Genomic DNA, 18,641 nt, shown 5'->3' with positions numbered 1-18,641 from the left:
AAGTGCCAGACACAGCACAGCTCAACCTCTGGAGAAGAGACCACTGGAGTCTTTGTTGGTGTCTTTACCAATTACAAGTGAAACAAGGACTTGACAGAGAAGAGAAAGAGGCAGTCCTATAGAGCAGCAGAGCTACTTACCCACATCAGCTCTCCAGAGCTGATAGATCTTGGATGCTTCAGCTCACTCAGACCAGTCTATTTGCTTCTCTCTCTTTCTTCCAGATTCAAACTGCTCCTTCACACATGTACCAGTCATCTTCTTCAAAACAAGAAAGGGGAGACTTTCCTCAGATTCTGATGGGCATTTTAATAGAATCATTTTGCAACCATTTTCTGACAATGATCTCTCCTGTGGAAACATCCGTCCTTTTCAAGGCCTTTTCTCATAGGCCCTAGTTCTTGTTCCCTTAGGCTGACTCCATTCATATTCGTCAGAAAGCAATCTCACAACAGTAAGGTAATTTTGGCTGCAACCCTATAAATTGGCAGTGAGACAGGAGACTGAACTCAGTGGGAGATCATTCTGTGTAAACATGCACAGGATTGAAATGCTTGATACAGGAGAGAGAGGAACTTGACTATATGGTAGAATTGACCAAGCCTGGAATTAAATAACTAAAATTTGTAGAACAACCTCTATGACATTCTGAAGGATATACAGACATGTAAAAATCACGAATCTTGGCAGGTGGATTGAACATCCTTGAAAATCATAAATAGTTGTGTATTTCTGCATGTTGGGGCTGGAGTGTGAGGGTCAAATCAAAGTACTGTTATCCTGGTGCTTAGGAGTGTCCCAAGGCTGCCCTCTTCTTAGAAACCTAGAGATCATTTATTGCGGTTGTACAAGGGGCAGTCATTCAACATTTGAACAGATCTTTGACACAAATCCTTTTCTGTTTCCAGGGCAAAAGACAAGATATAGGAGATCTGACATCTTTTTTCCTTCAAAGCAGCTAGAGGACTGGGAAAGTACTTGAAGATGTGGTGCTGGAGGCTTAACTGAAGCTGCTGTTAATATATCTGGGAGGAAAATAAGCATACTGTGTACTGGTACCTATATTTTCCCTACAATGGAGCTACTGACCTACTTGAGGGTGTAGTTACAGCTAGGGAAATAAGGAAGAAGAAATAGGTTCATCCTCCTACTCCAACACTGTTCCCTCTATAAAAATATCAGCCTCACATAGTTGTTCTGAAGTAGAGGGAAAAAATGGGCAGCTCAGTTTCCTGATCTCTTCATCACATATGATTTGGGCATTCAAAGCTTGATACAAATGGCAGCTGATCATGTGAGTGAAAATAAAGACAGCTTTGACTGTTTAGAGTTCTGAAGATTCCTTCCAGTCCTGACAGATGAGGAAAACCAGTTGGGATTGACCAAAAGTAATAACAAGAGGGAACAAATGCCACTGACTGGTCCTGTTTTCTCTCATTATCTTGCTCAGTTAATTTTCTTTATCATCTTGGCGAGGGTGAGGAAGGGAGATTAGCTAGACGTGATAACTCAGGATGAAAGAAGGGGAAAGCACATGAACTAGTTGTAGCTCCTTTCCTCTCAGCATGGCTTCAAGGCAAGTCCCTCCAGCTTCCCTTGCCTTTGGGGAGAGAGCCTTCAGGAGGCAGAGCCTGGATGATAAATATAACTCAGAGCTAGGTTCCAGCTATATGACATCAGTTCCTGTATTCCCATGACTGGGTTGTTTCTGCTTGTAGGCCTTTTATTTATACTCACCAGCATGTAGGAGTTTTATTCTATGCATGAGATATACACAAGGTGTCTAGTTCAGTGAGTGATGGACGTTGATTGGAGAAAAGGTTTCCTTGCCTTTTTTGCTTTCTCTGGCAACAGCTGAACATGCACTGACAACACACCTTCCATTACCAATATTTTGGAACCCAGAGCAAGAGAGTGCCTGACACGGCAGTCCTCTAACGTAATGAAAAATTCACACAGCTGTAGTAACAACCATGCAATTATTTAATTAGCCCTTGACAGGTTCAAATTGCACAAGCAAAGAAATGCCTGAACCACATTTGGAAAGCTGCCCATAAAGTGTTGTTTTTTAAGTATGCTGATAATTTGTGAACTATTCAATACAAAATGTGCAGTTTTACTGTGAGTAAATGTAGTCTTTCTGCTACTCCTCTGTAGTTAAGAGTAAGATTGCTTTACTTTTATTTGTGCATTCTCAAAAGTAGAAGATGGAGGCTGAACTTAAACTGCTAGTCTATTCTCCTTTTTGACAATTGAAAAATCCAATAATGATGTCCAATCAGTATTCTTGTCATCAAATTATTACAATTAAACATATTTAGTACTAATTTGAATGATGGTGATCATTAGTGGAAACATCAGGGTCTTATGATATTCTGTCTCCAATTCAGATCAGTACTTAGAGGGGATAGTAATCATTGGAGCACAAACCATGCACATATGAAGTTCCATGCTCAGGTCTGAATTACTGAACAGCTGTTGCAGGTCAGAGTTGTTCAAATTGTAAATAATTTTTTAATTATTATTATGGCTGTGTTACAGTGAAGTTAACATTATGTGAGTGTTGATATTTCCAAGTGAATTATGCAATTTTCCAAATTGTCTTAGTCTCAGACTAACAGACATGACATAGCCATGGATCAACAGTAATTTATTTAAAATATATATGTATCTCACATGCCTGTCAAAGTATGGATGAGGCAGTTTACAATTTATCAACAATAATTAAAAAAATAATGAAAATGTTTTTAATGACTAAACACCTAACTGACAATTTAAAAATAGCAATAAAATAATTAAAGTTTGCCGGATAACGTCATAATATTCTAAAATCAGCAGTAAGCCTCTAAAACCATGGTCTTGAATAATTAAAACCAAGATGGGATCGTTAAAACCAACAGTAGGTGGTATGATGTATGCCATCATAAGCCCCCTCACTACCCAGAGTAGTGTGACTACAATGCTTTATGCCAGGGGTAGTCAAACTGCGGCCCTCCAGATGTCCGCGGACTACAATTCCCATGAGCCCCTGCCAGCATTTGCTGGCTTGGGCTCATGGGAATTGTAGTCCATGGACATCTGGAGGGCCACAGTTTTGACTACCCCTGCTTTATGCACTAGCCATGCTAGCAGAGTAAAATGTTTGCCACTAAAATTACCCCAAAATAGGCACAATTATCTGCTCTAACCTGTATCTGATTAATTCTGCATGCACATGAAATCTCATACCTTGAATAAAACTTTGTTGGTCTTAGAGGTGCCACTGGACTCAAACTGTTCTGATGCTGTGTTAGGCATGTTTTCCTTCTCTTGTACTCAAACCATTTTTTCACCCTAACATCATAATTCAAGTCATAAAACTTCTAGAAGCAACTATGTGAACTACCTTGGCATTTTTCATTACATGTATTTGAACAGCTATAGAAGCTGAAAACTCCCTGAGCAATTACGTAGTGTTATATAATTGTAATATCCTTAAAATAATAAAAATATTATTGAAGGTCATTATTTTGGCTAGAGAAAACAGACCACAGTTTCTTCTGAAGTGCTGAGAATTCATAAAAGAAGCTTCAGTTTTGAATCAAACCAAAGTAGTCTCAAATTCAGTAACATCCCAGGCTGTAACTGGAATAAAACCTTTTCCTCCCACTTTGAGCCTGGCTCCTCTTTTCTGTTAAATGCGTATTGTATTCAGATTGCTATTGTCAGTATTTGGATTGCTTGGGGATTCAAGTCCTTCCTATGAGAAGCCTTGCAGGTTGTGGATGTTATAGGTATCAGCTGCTTCCCAGCTATTCATGGCAGAATTGAGATCTGTACTGAATAGGGGACTCTTCACAGTCCCCTGAAAATGCATTTGTACTTCTTCTGAATGGGATGGGTGATACAATAGGGTATTTGGTTGCCAGTATGCCTTGTTTAGTGCCATCTTAGTGTATATAGGTTACATCAACTGACATGGTGTATGAATGTGGTAGAGTATCTTTCACTGGTGCTGTCTCATCTGTACTTGTTATTTTTGCATAGCACATTATTGGGTATCAGTATAAATAAGGGCCTGGTGTAAATAAAAGCCTAAGGCTAAGGGGGGTGGGCCGAGTACGAGATAGGAAACAGGGGCCAATCAGGCCCCTTGGCCCCTGAATGAAAACGGGCAAAGAGCCTTTCAAAGAGCCCAATCTGCCCACTCCCCCCCCACGCCGACCGTTGGCTGCCTTCAATCCCTGCGGCCCTGCCAGGAGACTGGACGCCAGGGCACCCACTCCTGCCCGAACGGAAGCAGGTCAGTCACGGGAGGGCGGCAGGTGGCAGGGCCTTCCCTGCGGGCCTTGGAGTAGGCCTGCAAGGAGGCCAGGGAATCACTCGGGAGGGGGGCGGATGGGGTAGCCTTCTGCATGGAAGCAGGTCAGTCACAGGGGAGGGGCCAGCCACCGGATCCTTCCCTGCAGGCCTCAGAGCAAGGCCGCCGCGTCCCTAACGTGCCAGGCCTGCTCCAAGGCCTCCACGGAAGCAGGGGAGTCACCGGGGAGGGTGGCGGGGCCTTCCCTGCGGGCCTTGGAGTAGGCCCACAAGGAGGCCAGGGAATCTCTGGGGAGTGGGCGGATGGGGTTGCCTTCTGTGCAGGCCTCGGAGCAGGCCAGATGCGTCCCCGATGCGGCGGACCTGCTCCAAGGCCCGCGCAGATGCCAGGGAATCGCCGAGGAGGGGGTCAGCCGGGGTGGCATAATAGCCATCAGCATAGCAAGACCATGAGTATCACTTACTTATCTATGTATGTAGATACTTTGAAAGGGATGAAGGTGAATAGACAATGAACATTTATATTAAATTTGCACTCACAGACATTCATTTAACTGACCCTGGTCACAAAACTAAAAGGACTAAGCCTTTAAAAGCTTGGGAAAGATTTGCAAATTCCAGATAGCAATGGGAATGTAATCTTCAAAATCTCAAAAGAAATTTCTGGTGTTTACCTTAGCATTAGCAATTTGTTTTTCTATTATAGACTAATCTCAGGGAAAGGAATGTATAATTTAGAAAATTAATTGAAACCATTATGCTGTAAACATTTGAAAAAGCACCAGCAAGCTCACCTAGTTGTTAGCAAAGGGTATGATAGTATACTGGAAGGCGAATGATTCACTCTCAAGAGCCTTAATTAAAGTTGCTAGAATAAGAATTAATTGAAACATTAATACAACTTTCTATTCATATCACCCATCTCAACTCTGTTTTGGCTTTTTATCATAATAAGATACTAAGTCTTTGAACAGAATAAATAGTTCCGTGAAATTTTCACAACAGGAGCTCAAAACGTGGATTAGCCATGACTTTATATTTTATTTAAAAAATATAAAACTCACAACCGGTTTGTTGAAAGATTAAATAAAGTCTGAAAATGTTTTGAGTTATATAAGGACTAATTTCATGTAAATAAAGGCTGGTTTGTGGCTTCAAGTGGAATCCACAAGCCATTTGTGGTTTGGCAGGGTTTGAGATGAAGTCTAGTGGTTCTCTGTGAACTTCATAGTTACTTTGGGGGTTTATTGTAAAGAACCATCTTAACTATTTTCCAAATCTGTATGTTCTGACCCTTCATGATCACTGCTGTAAGAACAATGTTTGGAAAGATACTGTTCCCAAGTAGAAAGTCTAGTTCTTGTTTTATTATTGTTTTGATGTTACATCCTGCTCCTCAGGCCTCACTGGCCATTTTGTCACACTACTGTGACTAGCTCAATCTCAGATCCATCCATGCTGCATCATGTTTTGCAATCTATTAATTAAGATAACATTTTAGAGTTATCTTAATTAATAACTCTAAAATGAATGAGTTATATTTTAACTTCCTTTAAACTCATACACCATCAGTAGCTGACAGGAAAAATGTGAGTCTAGGACTTGAGACTCCTTAAGTCCAACCTCTCTTTGGCCACAAACTTTAGTAAATGAGTGAGTCACCATCTGTCGGAGAAAACTACGGAATTTTATTTTTGCATCACATTCATCTTGAATAGTGGTTAATGGGGTTTTAGTTTTAAGGGGTATTTTATTAGGGGTTTTAAAGTTGTATTGTATATTGTTATTGTGTTGTGTTCCGCCCCGAGCCTCCGGGGAGGGGCGGGATATAAATAAATAAATACATCTCTAAGTCCAGTTTACCTCACAGATTTGTCATGAAGAAAATAACTCCAAGTAAACCATTCTGAATTCCATAGAAAAAAGAGTATGCTGCATGATATAGCAGGTGTGCATGCCTTTTCTATGCTAGACATTAATTAAGAGGAACTGTCACAATACTCTTTCAAGATAGACACTCCTGGAGTCCGGCCCTCAAATATGGACCCTTGTTCCATTTGAAAGCGTATACACTTTGACAACAATGCCTGCTCAGAAAACTTGCCATAATGAAATGCAGAGAGAGAGCTGAGGAATTATTAGGTTGCTTTTGCTTCTTTCTATATATTTATTTTATTTATTTATGTGCAAAATTTGTAACCCACGACTTGCCCTTACAAGAGCAACCAAGGCAGCTAAAAATTTAAAACACACGATAAAATTACATTTTAAAATAATTAAAACCAGAGTGGCAGGGCAGCCCCCGAGGCAGCAGTCGGGGAGGAGGATGAGGAGGAGCCATGGCCCAGTACCGACTGATCCATGGACCAGGACTGGTCCATAGCCTGGGGTCCTGGTGGAAATTATAATAAAGAGATAACAGAACTCATATATTTGAACCGCCCAGAACTGTAAAGAATGGGCAGTATAAAAATACAAATAAATGAATAAATAAATAAAATAAGATTATTTGATTAAGCCATTGGACAGATTTTTTCCCTCTTGTTTGTTCCTCTTATGTGATCAGCTGTGGCTAAACTACAGGCATTTTTAGTTTTTGCCCCTGATTTTATGGAACACCCTCCCTTAACATGAGAATGGCATCCTCATTGATAGCTTTCAAGAAAGACTGTAAGGCTGAACTTTTGAGAATAGCATTTAGAAAATCATAGAGGGGCAGCAGCAACAATTTAAAGATGGTAAAGTATACATACTTTGGATGGCTTCTAGCATAGTTTTTAACTCTATTTTTATTGTTCTGTTTCTGAAATAATCTGCTTTGGGTCCAGAGATCTAGGAGAAAGATGAGCTTACAAATATTTGGAGTTACATAAATAAAACTACTGCTACCTCCCTCTATCTGCTGTAAGAACAATTACCATTATTATGCATGGCTCTTCACATAGCACCATATTTCCTCTAATACAGCAGTTATTCTACAATCATTATTCTAAACATGTTGAATTAGACCCTAAGTCAATGGACTTACTCAGACTGAAGTATATTTAGGAATGCAACATGACAGCTATTTAATAAATCTTTCCTGCACATTATGGCCTTTGGCAAAGCAATGTGGTTTTCTGTGTTTCCCAGATGTATCTCCAGTGCAGTGCCTCTCTCTCCAGACACTCAGCATTCTTGCCTTTTCATCCAAAGTCAGGCTAGTTTTGAAAATAGAAGAAATCCAGATATAAAGCCAACAGCCAGCTTGGTGTAGTGGTTAGGAGTGCGGACTTCTAATCTGACAAGCCGGGTTTGATTCTGCACTCCCCCACATGCAGCTAGCTGTGTGACCTTGGGCTCGCCACAGCACTGATAAAGCTGTTCTGACCAAGCACAGCACTGATAAAGCTGTTCTGACCATATCAGTGCTCTCTTAGTCTCACCTATCTCACAGGGTGTGTGTTGTGGGGAAAGGAAAGGGAAGGCGAATGTAACCTGCTTTGCGACTGATTCGGGTAGAGAAAAGTGGTGTATAAGAACCAACTCTTCTTCTTCTTACACAAGTAAGGACAACCGACCAGCTAAGACTGTTCTGCTAGACATTTGGAGGCATAAAGACCAGGTAGGAGCCCTCCGCCTTTTTTCCATCCGTTTTTCTTTGCTTCTGCCATCATTGCTTCAAGAGGGAGTATGTTCTTTTCCATAAAGCACATGTCATCTTATGGAAAATTTAAAACATTTTAAAAAGCAGAATGAGATAGAAAATGAAAATGAGAACTTCCACATAATCAAATTCCATTTGGCAAAAGTATGTTTCTGTCCCTTTACAATTTCCACTTTCTTTTCTGTTGCTTCTGATGTGTGGTTTAATTATTTCTAGTTCACTCACAACAGCCAAAATATCACTACTCAAATCACTACATTAATTCTTTTGAGGCTTTAATTACTCTTCTTTTTTGAGGCTTAAGGAGTTACTCATTTATTTTATTTCATTTTGCACAATAATGAAATTATACTTAAATGGCAGAGAAATAACAGAGGAGACATGAGAATACTATGGGATGCTATCTGGATTATCTGTAAAAATGGTGAACAAATGTTATCTTTTAAAGTTTATTTATTTATACAGTCCTAGACCAGGATATAAAAATTAGACAGTGAAATATTAAGATTTTAAAACATGTTGGGAGTGAACAAATGCTATATTTTGGACTAACTGGCTATCATGGAAAGAATTATGAATTATTTGAAATTGACAATCAGTGAAAGGGTTGGATTAGTATTAAGGATGGTAATGAATGAGTTCACATACTAATGTTTGTGATGAATTTTGGCCGGGTTCAGTCTGTGGTCATAAACTTTTAAGCAGTTTTTGGAGGTTGGTGCCAGTTCATGAACAGATATATTTCCAGACAGACTATATTCAAATAAAATGTTTATCAAACTTCAAAGCAGTATATGGAATTCTCCAGCTTTGGAAACACTATTGTCAGTTTCAAAGTAATCATGTCAGTTTCAAGAAGTCTCCTGCTGCTTTGCTGCATTCCTTTTTCACTTCCTATTTTTTGCACAGAGATTTCAGAATCCCAGCCCCATGGCTTGGATTTGTGACTCTGTGCTTTGAGATCAGGCCTTTTAAGTTTGCAATGCCAGTGGCACTGGGTTCTGCTGGGCACTCTGTGATTGCACTGATACTGCTAGGCAGTCTGTACTTGTACTTGTTTTGTACTTGTTTTGCTAGGCTTGTAGAAATCTCCGCCACCTTGAGTTTCTACTACAGAGATTCTTGGGGACTTTGACTGTGTCCTTGTTTGTTTTACTTTTCCCCCTTCCATTGGAAAGAATGAAAGATGGAGGCTGTAATTCTGACACTGTACATTCAGGGAACTTTCAGAAATCACCTAACACAGAGGACACATAGAGGAGAGTCAGCTGGAGATCCCCTGCAAGTCTTTAGCACACTGGAGGTGGGTGTTTCTACTGCATCACAAACTCAGACAGTTCATTTAATTTGGGGATAGCAAGGCTTGGGGAGAGGAAAGTCCTCATCATGGTATAATACCATAGTCCCCCCCCCCCAACAGCTGTTTTCTCCTGAGGAACTGGTTGCTGTTGTCTGGAGATCAGTAGTATTTGCAGATCTCAAGACTCCATGCATAAAGTGGCCATCCTAAAAGATCATGGGCCAGAGGGAGGGAGAAAGGGTATGGACACAGATAGTACATAGTTCTTGTCAAGAATTTGAAACATCGTGGAACAGGTCATTGTTTTAAAATCAAAGGCTCAAATACTGCAGTTGCTTCCAGTGAACATTTAACACATTCCCATTGACATCTGCTCTGTACAACTGTGTGATTGGATAGTTTGTAAGTCATATTAGTCAAGAACTTAAATATAAACCATAAGGATTGATTATCAAATTAATTGTGAATTTCTGAACTTGTCAATCTCTCCCATGTTCATCTCCCCTGAAAATGCTCTCTAGTAATTTCCTTTCATTTTCCCATGCTAAAATCAGAGTCCAGTAACACCTTTAAGACCAACAAAGATTTATTCAAGGCGTGAGCTTTCGAATGCAAGCACTCTTCCTCAGACTAAAAATGCCCTATATGACAGTGGGAATATATAGCAAAAATTAATTTTGTTTAATTAGTAAACTATGTCACACATCCAAATACAGCCATATGATAATTCTTTGCCAAAACTGCCAGGCAATCCCCTGGATTTCAGTTATGGTTCACAAAAACATAGGAGAAATAAAACTCTGCCAGTGATCAAAGGATCACACCCCACCATTTGATGTTTGCCCCATCTGTCAGCATGCAAGTGTGAAACATTTTCCCATGCTATTAGGCTTATGCCAACTCTTGAAGTAAAAAGGGAAGAAATTGTTTAATACAAATTGAGAGACCATAGCAATAAGGGATTTCACTTTAAAACTTTGTTACAAATAACAAGCTGCAGCTCAGTAATAGCCTCACTCTGTTCCAGGACAATATAAAGGAACTTCAGAAAAATATGAGCCATACACAGTGGCAGGTCCAACAGCACATTTCCATAGGCACAAAAGCTTCTAGCTGCAGTGTGTGACTTTCATGCACCGCCCCCTCTCATGACAAGATGAAATAGCCCAATATCATACTCCTGGGCTATGTGGTATTGTGACAACTCTGTCCCTTCAATCCAGGCCAATGTTTTAGACTGCCCTAGTTCAATCCAGAACTTGGTGTGGGCAGGTGCTGTCTCTTTATTTTGATACCAGCCAATAAGAAATTGGCAATGCAGGAATAATTACAAACCTCAAAAAACAGGAAGATGGATTACAAGCTCTTCATTGCAATCTTTGCAAAGAGATTAAGCAATATTCTCTCAAATTATATAGGTATTGATCCAACAGGATTTATAAAGGGAAGATTAATGTAATGGAATATGAGACAATTGTTTACTTAATTAGTTTAGCCCAGGCTAAACGAGTGCCTTCCATATTTTATTTTTCCATTGCAGAAAAGGCATTTGACAGAATAGACTGGATATTTCTTAGAGAAGTACTGAACTCATTCAGTTTGGAGATGTATTTTTCAAATGGATAGATCTACTCCATTAATCATCATAAGCAAACATAGCAATGAGTGGATTCTGTTCTGCATATTTTCCTTTAGTAAGAGGAATAAAACAAGACTGTCCTGTTTCACCATTACTATACAATCTATCAGTTGAATAGCATTAGCCATACAGTAGTGAAACAATATTTATTTTCTTATTTTTAGACTTCTACACTGTCATTCCTCAAAAAGGCTCAGGGTGGCTTCTAACAGAGATTAAAATACAAATTAAATAATACAGTTTAAAATCTAAAATTTAGCTTAAAAACATAAACTAGTCCAATTACAAAAACCTATGGCTACATCTTTACAAAATATTAAGATAGCTTTGCGGCTCCTGATTCGCTCCTCCGAGTTTTTATCCCGGACAGAGCCCGCCCTAACTCCTTCCCACCAGCCCTTAGCATTTTATTTAGTCTGTGGCGCCGCCCGCGGCGCCACGGGCGGTTTAAAGATATGCCTACAAAGGAAAAGAAACAAGAGAGAAAAAAAAACACTGCTTCCCCTTTTTCATAAAAATAGCAATGTAGGATACAGTATATGTTGTTAGTACAGAGAATAGTAAAGTTTCCAGGGTTAGATTAAATGCTTAACATTAAACATAGAACAATATAAGCTTTCAGTCTTCTATAGCTTCTCCTTATCCTTAATTCAGATACATCTACAAAACAATTTATACTTGACCCATTCTAAGAGCCATCCTGACAGGTATATTTTCAGATTTAAGTTGAAAGCTTAACATTAAACGTTTTCTACAGGTCAGTGTGGGCCACTGACATAATTATTGCACCTTGAAAATGCTGGAATGTGATGGACCATTTCTAGTTCATGGAACTGACATAACATTTTTTACTTGTCAGTTACTAAACTATCCTCTCCAGCTCACAACAGCTCCTGCCCAGTTAGTTAACTTTCAGCCATGTTAGTCTGATATATAAATAAAAGGATGAATGTGATTGTTTTAGTTAATAAATAATGATTTTCTGTATCTGCAGAGCTGGTTTGTTTGCAGTGCTTGAAAGAAGATGAAAATTTGAGAGAGTATGGTTCAAGATCTCAGAACTGGACAACAACAACAAAAGTCACTTTTGATGTCCATATAAAGAGACAGGCAAAAAGATCTGGAAGATGTCCCTTTTGGTGCAGAACCTTCCTCTTTAGGGATGTGCGGTGAGATGGTGGTAGTGGTTGTATAGGTTGCCTCTGCCTGTGTTCTACTTGCCAATTTGTAAACAAAACAAATGTTTACAAAAAAGTATTCTCTACAGCTCACTCATCCAAAGGAAAGCAAAACCAAGTAGTACCTCTGATCCTGACATTTCTATTGGCTTGATGAACTTCTAGATAACTTTAGACTAGTCCTTTTTTCTTCATTTCTATTATCAGAAAGATATTATTAGCTACTATAAACACATTCTGAATGATGGTTGAGTTCCCATTAATTGCAATAGGATCATTACACTAACCTTTAAATTTTCCCACTGATCTAAATGTAACTCCAAAATGCTTTCCTTTTAGTGCTGTCCGAAGCAGAGTTGCGCCCTTCTAAGTTCAATGACTGCAGCAAACGTAGAAGAATTCTGCTTAGGCTTGCTTAGGATTGCACAGTTAGGCTGGATCATACCAGAAGTGTGTTTGCCTTTGTAAATCAGAATGTATGAGTTCTTGAGTTTCTTCAGGAAGAAAATAGAAGTCTCAGGTTGACCTGGATGAATCCAATCAAGTGTCAAACTCATGTGGGGAGTACGTAGTTGCTTAAAGAAAAGATAATAGTAATAAAAGAGAAATGGTTAAGCATAACTCCCTGAGCTCTGCGCTTCTAAAAGATGCTTTTTACCTTTTGAAGGCAAAAATTGGAACCTTATGGCTTGTTAAAGCCCCATGTGAGAACCAAATGTCAGCATGAATTTTCAGTAGAAACCCTCTTTTTAAAGCCCTTAAGATGCATTCCAGTCTTTGAGCTCTTGGGAGGAAAGTTTGCTAAATTATTTCCCGTTGTTCAGTTTTTTAAAATATCTTGACAAGGGGCAAGCTAATAGACTCACGGAACTAGTAAAATAAAACATCAGAAACGGATAAGTCACATACCAAAAATAGTTGTATGCTAGCTTGCTTCAAACCCTTGATTTGAACTAACCCTTTAAAGTGATTTTTTTTGTATAACATAAATAATGTTTTACAACATAGCTTTGACACTATGAACTATGAATACCACTGTCAGAGGCCTAATTCAATAAAGGAGTTGATCTGGTGCTGTCCATCATTGATAGTAAATCACTTAAGCAGTTGCTTAAACATGAGCACGTGCTTAAATTCTCAGAGGCTAAAAGGGACCAAGTTCAATTCAAATGTTCTTCAGGCCTAGCTGGAGAACTACTTCCTTTTGCTCATTTTATCATTCCTTTTATGACAATGGCCATGTAGTGCTGCATTTAATGAAAGTCTTTTGTTCTCCTAACATTGACCACTCTCCTCAGGCTTACCTGGCCTCTGTGTCATGCTTCTGTTTGATGTACTTTTCAGATGTGAACAATGATAAATGCCACAGATAAGCCTGCTGTTGACAATAACTTTAAGAAAACCATCCTTGTCATGGGTCAAACTAACAACTTGAAGATATAATAGCTACAATGCTGAGGACTCTTTCCAGACACTTTTTCCTGAGCAGACCTGCTTAGAATTGCTCCCAGGCCTGCTTAGGAATTCATCCTTTCCTGCAATGTGAAAGTTTTTTTCAGCAATAAAACATTTACATCATAAAATCAATGCATAATCAAAATTGTATTAGCTTCCAGAAAGTACAGTTAGTCTGAGAAAGTTAGTCTGCGTAAATGTTGTAGTGCTGATCTTCAATAAGTTCTAGACCTGATCAACAAATAAAGATTAATTAAAAAGCAGGGTTTATATTTTTTATATACAATCAGCTTCCCTTTAAAGAAAATGCCAAAGAACAAGGCTTCAAAATAGTATGGCTTTTAAAATGATTATTTCACCATCATTCTGAAAGATATTTTCTCCTAACCCAATCCCCTCCAGCATTGTTCAAAAGACTTTGGATTAACTATCATGCCATATCGAAAAGAATAGACTCTTCCATCTTGGGTCTGTTCCCGTTACATTTTATTGGTGCAGTCCTCTTTCTGATTTGCAAGCAAAGGCATATTGATTTTAGATACTGAATGGATCAAGTGCTCACTTTACTATCTATTCAAGTCTTTGCACCTTAAGGGATGATCACTGGTAACTGACAAATGTTGATGCTGAAGCCTTCAAATTAACTGTGCCATCCCAAGCGCACCTGTTGAAATTCATCAAAGCCAAAGGGTTTAGAAGAGTGTAAGTCTGCTTAGAGTGGCACTGTAAGCATTTTAGCAAACACAGTTCTCAGAGTGGAGGTGCTCAGTTGAATTATTATTATTATTATTATTATTATTATTATTATTATTATTATTATTATTATTATTATTATTATTATTATTATTATTATTATTATTATTATTATTATTTCCGACCACTCCCGAGACCGGCTTGTGGTGGGTTACAAAATGTCCAGTAAAAGCCCCAATAAAACCCCATTAAAAAACAGGACAACAAACTCATAACAAACTGGAACAAATATGGCGGTAATTACTTGATCTCCCAACCAGCCTCTAGTAATTCATTTTTTGTTACCAATTCAGGGCCAAAATTGACATGATGTTGGCTGTTTCTGCATGGGAGTATAAAAACATGTACCTGCCACTGCAACAATAGCAAGTAGCATGGGAACAGGCAGAAACAGCTCTTGCCAACCCATCAGTTCCATGTCTCTCCTGTTGCACACTGTGTCTCTGCAGAAATGCAAGCACACTGATGATGGCACCAGCTCCCCCACAGCCCAACCTGGAATCTTGTCTCAACAAATACAAGGTGCCCCAAGAGCCAAAAAACAGCGGGGATGAAAGGGAGGCAGAGCTGAATCGCATCTATTCCTTTGAACAGCCAATTTGGGGCTTCTGGCTTTCCACACTGCTGCCTCATACTAGAAAACAAATTGGTTCCCTACCTCATAGTGGGTTGAAAAATAGTTTCAGAGAGTATTAAAAATCTGAATTACATCAGGTTTTGAACATTGCTCTGGAAAATCCTGTCTGTGTGAGGCTGCCAGTTCAGCTTGACAGATCAAAGGGGAATAACTGCAGAACATTTGGGTGCTCAACCAAACTGAACTGTCAAAGTGTTTAGTAAGTACCAGTTCATTTTATGCTGCAGTGAGCCATACAAGAGGGGAAAAAATGAGAACCGAAAGGCTTATGAATGATCAGATTGTTTGCTTTTTTGATTTTCTGTTTGTAAATTTTCAAGTTTTAGCTAGCTATGTTAAAGAGGTGAGAGCTCCCAAATCCTTTGTTCCTTCTTGAAAGTGACCTATACTACCATTTTCTCCTTCTTTCTTTGATTAGCTGTTTGGAAATAATATCCCACCTTACTTCTGACTGACAATATCATCCTCTGTGAGCTTCCCATGGCATAGATCAGACTTTCTCTACAAGGCTTTCATGAAATCCTGGGGTTTTTCAATGGCCCTAGAAGGGTTGTACTGATTGGGTGGGAGTTAATTAATTTTTATAGTTTTCTTTAAATTAAAAATTATCAGGTGATATGACAATATATGGTTATGTTGATCCATCCACCCCCTCCCAAAATGGCCAATGGTGGGTCTGGAGGAGGTGAAAGGGGAGGAACCCTGGTCATAAACATTCTTGCTGACTGCGGCTCATTGTACATGGTAGCCACTGGAGTCCAGTGAAGTAAGCACTCTCATTTTAACTGCATTGGGAGTGGGCAGGGGACAACAGAGAGGCAGATACCTGCCCTAGCCCTGTTCCCGGTCTAGTGGAGTAGGCCGCTAGGCCATGTAGGGGCTAAAGCTTGCCTGTCACATCCGGCGGGAATGTCTGGTTGATGTCACTTCAGGTGATGTGACTTCTGGGGCATGGCAGAAGAATGCTGAAATTGAAGGCTCTTGGTATAGCCAGGAAACACGCTTACATTCTACAACTCAACATGCTTCAGATTTAGGTCTTCGCCATGCAGTTGGGCCAGATGTATGGCTGAAAGTTACATGATGCATCACCCTTGCTTCAGGTCTGGCCAGGAATCTTAGGTATCTTAAAATAAAAATAAGGTAAACATTTGTTTAATCCCTTGCACTGTTTTTATTGGTGGTTTTAGGAGACGTGGGATGGAGGGACGGAACTATAACAAGGATTGTAATTTATATTCAAGTGGATAGCCATGTTAGTCTGAAGTAGCACTACAAAACTGGAGCCCAATGGCACCTTTAAGATCAACAAAGACTTTTTCAAGGTGTGAGCTTTCATGTGCATGCAGGCTCAAATTTTATTAAGGCTTGTAACAGGCTGTATAAAACAGGAATCCTCTTTGATCCCACTAGATGGCAGAGCATCCATTCCTTGGTGACTGTGGAACTATGGTATGTGTACTGGAGAGTGCTATTCCTTTACCAAAGTCTTCTCTTTAAACTGCCTGCCTTGAGGGACATAAGGACCTTTTAATGATTTTAAGATGGATTTACATCCCAAAAGGCTCTTGCTCATCAAAGACTTTTTGACCAAGCGCTTAGCCTCTATGTGTCACAAATTTGAATTACATGCAAAGCTAACTACCAAGATTTCCATAGATGATGCTCTATAAGTTACTATTGGTTTCCCTAGAAGGGGAGACGTGAGATGAATATGGACCCAACAGTCCAAAGGATCCAACACCTTTGGTAAAAGTGCAAACAAAATGAAATAAAGCAAAATGCTTCTGAACAGACGAATGACATTTTTTTCAGCACTGCATTTCACACTGCTAGGGCAGATCTATACATGCAGACAAGAACATGCCATTGAAAGGTTGTGTCTTTTCAGATGACAGTAAAGGTTGCAAACTAGATTGTTCTTCTACCACAGAAGCTCCCTGGCCATGGAAAATGAGGTTGGCCAAGAGAAGGGTTCTAGCCTTACCTTCTTCATGATCTACATCTCTCTGTGCAAGATCACATTACTGCACATTTAAATGCATTCTGTATACAACCATGTACTATTAGGGGAAATAATAGTGGTAACTCTATTTCTTTTCTCCTACAGCAGGACTTTAATTTTTTCTCCTAGAAACTTACAGTGTTTGCATTTTCCACCCTCTAGGAAACCTGGATGTGATAAATCAACCACTCCTTAAAAAAAAAAGAAACTTCTTTAGGGTAGATAACATACTCCTGCCAAATTACAGCAATGATAAGTCACTGTGATGGAGCAGTGAGTATGCTGAACTAGGATATATGAGACTCAGGTACAAATCTTCACACAGCTGTAACGGAGCACTGGGTGATCTTGGGACTGTTTCTGTCAGCCTACTCCACCTCACAGGATTACTGAGAGAAAGAATGATTTATAACACAAACATACAAAATAAAATCCTGGATATCTGTTGGTTTTTGGGAGCAGCTGCAACTATTATGATTATAGCAACAGTAATAATAATGGCATAAAAAGAAACCAGGAAGTCCCAGGGCCATTCCGCACTCATTCAAAATTGCACAATGGTTGCAAATTGAAATCGCTAATAATTTGCTGTTATGCACAACGTCGTTGACAATCTGCCACACTACTGAAACCGATCTGCAAAAAGCGCTTTGTTGTAGCGCTTTCAGGGAAATCCCAAAAAGTGGATTCACCCTCCAGAAAGCGCCACACTCTTGCAACCAATCTGTAACACTAGCAGGAAAGTTCTGTGCGTTAACATTGTTGCAGTTTCTGCAAAGTCCCTCCCCCTGGCTCTCTCCTCTGATCTTCCGGCGAAGCAATCGCCATTCTATTTTCTCAGAGCAAGCGGAGATCAACGCACCGGCGAGCCTTTGTTTACCTAGCGAGGCTTCCCCAGCTGCAGTCCCTCCCCAGAGCTGTTTTAAGTCACCAAGCACCACACAGCCCCGTTTGCTGGTTTATTTTCCCTTTATTTTTCACTCTATTTTCGGCCGAAAATCGCACCCATGTGGGGGGGGGTATTTTCTTTTCACTCGGGGGGAGCGTGACTACAATGAAACGGCAGCTCAAACACCACCTGCTAGTTAGATGGGTCTCTCCGTTGCAACAAATCAACGCAAATTCGTTGCAATGTGTGTGTGTGTTTTTTTAAACCTTCCTTAAAGGGAAAGGGGCTTTTCGGGAACACGATAACGGCTGCCCATTGGCTGCTCATTTGATTGACGGCCAGGGGCAGGACAAAGCTCGGCAATATCGCTTCCTGGCTAGCGATTTTTGCCGAGACCGGAAACCTGTGGGAAACGATAGAAACGCAACTGGATTCCACTACAAAGGCAGGTATGCATAACAATGAATTCCACTATTTAAAATGGCGTTTTTTCATTCCGAAACCAATTTGCCACATAGATCCTGGTGCGGAATGGCTCCCAATTCCAAGTAAAGCAGTAATTTTTGATGTCTCTTTATTCTCATCTTCCTTATCTAAATGGACATATAGAAGTAAAGAGCTCTGCTCTGTCCAGTTATCTGTAATAACATAACTTGGGATCTTCTACTGGAGAAGCCCTATTGAAATGAACATAATCGACATGTTAGTACATCTCTGCCTCTGTGTAAACATATTTGTCCAGAAGGTCTTCATTAATGTGCCCAATTAATGGTAGAGCATAAACTACACACTTGATCTTAGTCAAAATGCTGAGGAAAAAATAAAACCTAAACAACATGC

General features: G+C 39.7%; 1 long non-coding RNA gene across 1 annotated transcript; it reads left to right on the top strand.

Annotated features, from left to right (window-relative positions):
• Positions 1-4,752: 4,752 nt before the first annotated feature.
• Positions 4,753-16,347, top strand: LOC143841027 (uncharacterized). The gene is made up of 3 exons (XR_013232533.1): positions 4,753-7,903; positions 9,124-9,248; positions 11,879-16,347. It is a non-coding gene; the product is annotated as an uncharacterized LOC143841027 (long non-coding RNA).
• Positions 16,348-18,641: the final 2,294 nt, after the last annotated feature.

This window comes from Paroedura picta, chromosome 7 (genome assembly GCF_049243985.1).
Source record: "Paroedura picta isolate Pp20150507F chromosome 7, Ppicta_v3.0, whole genome shotgun sequence".
In the NCBI taxonomy this organism is placed as follows: Eukaryota; Metazoa; Chordata; class Lepidosauria; order Squamata; family Gekkonidae; genus Paroedura; species Paroedura picta.
The sequence above is the reverse complement of the archived record's forward strand: the minus strand, read 5'-3'. Positions and strand labels throughout refer to the sequence as shown.